This window comes from Octopus sinensis, linkage group LG1, assembly GCF_006345805.1.
Source record: "Octopus sinensis linkage group LG1, ASM634580v1, whole genome shotgun sequence".
Lineage (NCBI taxonomy): Eukaryota > Metazoa > Mollusca > Cephalopoda > Octopoda > Octopodidae > Octopus > Octopus sinensis.
In genome coordinates this window covers 192,603,852-192,606,351 of record NC_042997.1, presented here as the reverse complement: position 1 = coordinate 192,606,351, position 2,500 = coordinate 192,603,852, and the positions used below count along the sequence as shown (strand labels likewise).

Here is a 2,500-nt window from a genome sequence, read left to right as displayed (position 1 = left end):
AGTGCTCTTAGCTTAGATTTTCTTGGGGCTGGCCAGATTAGAGCAGCCTCGAGAGTAATCGGCCGAAACTGCAAAGACGATCTGGTACTCGACTGAAGATTGAAAGCTCTGAATGATTCGTCCTTGTTTTTTCCTATCCTTTTTTTATCGTCTAACTGCCCGAATGTTTTGTTGTCGCCTGTCACGTTCTTGTTCCATTATGTCTATAGTTCCTTGTGACTATAGTAGAAAGGGTTATTTATAGTATCTTTGTACTTCGGGGACCAATTCCAAAAAGGAATTATCTCATGTTCTCTTGAAAGTGAATGAATTCTGATGACTCAATAGTGTGTGTGAGTGTTACTCCACATTAACCCGGAGTTTCTACCTCTGAATAGGTCGCTACATCCTAGTTACTTGCGTGAATTTTGCTACCTTGGTAACTGTTTATTGAATTTTCGTGTTTAACTGTAAACATAGGATAATTCATTCATCCATTATATATATATATATATATATTATATATATATATATATATATATAATATTAATATATTATATATATATACTCCACATTGATAAGAAGCAACTACCTCGAAACTAGTCTGTGGATGCCAGACCAGCAAGAGGAAGCTGCTGACCTCCCTTGTTCAAAGGTTATAATGGACACAGGTTTGTGTGTCACATAACTAGCTAGAGGCGATAACCTCTTGGAGCTAATCAACGGCAGCATTCGTCCTATTTTTCTGGACTGCCATGTTAGCTTGGCGATAACTATTAATATATATATATGCTCTCTCTTTTTCTCTCTCTCCATCTCTCTCTCTCTCACACCAACACACACACATATATATATATATATATACTCATATATATGTAAGTATGTATGTATGTATGTATGTATGCATGTATATACGTACACTCATCTATATATATATATATATATATATATATATATATATTATATATATATATATATATATACTCATATTATGTATGTATTTATGCATGTATGAATGTATATACGTATATATATACGTATATATATATATATATAGTATATAATCGTATATCTATATATATATATATATATATAAACACATCTATTTATATATATTATGTGTGTGTGTGTGTGTGTGTGTGTGAGTACGTACGTATATGTGTGTTTCTGAAGCCAGTTAATCAATGATACGTTTAATCAAGGAGGCTATATATAATTATTAAAGAGTTTTATATTTATTTTCCTTTCTATGCTTACCCCTCCCGTTTTTGTTTGTAGATAACTTTACAACAGAATGTGCTGAATGGTTCGATTCGATTTTTTCCTATCCGTCCAACAAAATGTGATCGTAAAATGGGAGAGATAACAAGGCGACCTGTTTTTTAGTGACCACAAAAACATCAGAACATTTCTTTCTTCTCGATATTTTTTTCGTTTTTGTTTTTTTGTTTTTTGTTTTAATTGATTGTTAATGAATAAAAAATATCAATCAATCGCTTGCTTCTAATAATGCTACTTTCCTTAACCTTCCCTCAATTGCATCTGATCTTTTGTTCGGGCGTTAATAGAACGTCTTTAATGCACAGCCTCACGATTTGACGCTTTCCCTTCTCCTCTCACCATCACCACCATTGTCACCGCCGCGAACTAACACCTAAGAGAAAGAAGAAAAGAAAAGAATAAAGTGAGAAAGGGAAAAGAAAAAAAGGAAAAAGAACCCATTTAATGAATACTTCATAGTAAGACTATAAAGTTGGTTGGTTGAATTGTTTCTTCAAAATGACGATGATTTGCGTTGGCATCGTGGATGCGTCGAATATGAGCCGTGTGTGAGTCTGTATACGATGTGTGAGCTTTATTCAAAGAAGATGGCTATATGAATGAGTGTGTGTGTATGTGTGTGTACGTGTGTGAGTGTGTGTGTGTATGTATACCTTTCTCTGTGTGTTGTGTTGTATTGATTTAGAGAAAGATGTACACCATTAAAATCTGTTTGTTCGGTTTTTGTTGTTATTCCTGTTTTTGTTTTTTGTGAAACTTGAGTAACACAATATTCGTGGGCTAGTTAATTTACGCATACAGTCTGTCACTACGCATAGAGAAAAACATTACCTGTCCAAACGTGGTATTGAATCTTGCCACAAAGAAACAGCAACGTGACTTCAACAGGGTTCTGCCTTATGCCAACTGCTGTTTCTAATCTGTATTAATGATTTCCATTCATCACAAAATGCCAAGTCTAGCTAATATCGATGAGGTATCACTAGTCTTTTTTTTTACCAATAATAAACAAAGAAACAACCAACCGAAAAGGCCATAGACTCTAAAGGATTTTCTCAGATTATGAATTAATAATAATCCTATACGTAACCGTCTTAACGAAGGGATTTCCTTGAAATTCTAGACGCTACTTCATCAATCAACACACCGACCTACACCGCTTTCATTTCATGCGGATGTGAACCATCATTGAATGTTCTAAGTTTATTTTTATTGGTCATATAAAGTATTAATAAATATC

The 2,500-nt window shown here is 33.7% G+C and overlaps 1 protein-coding gene across 3 annotated transcripts in view; it reads left to right on the top strand.

Moving 5' to 3' along the window:
* LOC118766471 overlaps positions 1–2,500 on the top strand; it is a 40,689-nt gene that overhangs the window by 32,043 nt on the left and 6,146 nt on the right. The window contains exon 2 of one of the 3 annotated variants that reach the window (XR_005002413.1): positions 1,258–1,638. The exons of 1 other annotated variant lie outside the window; for it this stretch is intronic. The gene's annotated coding sequence lies outside the window, so the exon portion shown is untranslated. One more of the 3 variants, XM_036509842.1, reaches the window with a different exon arrangement.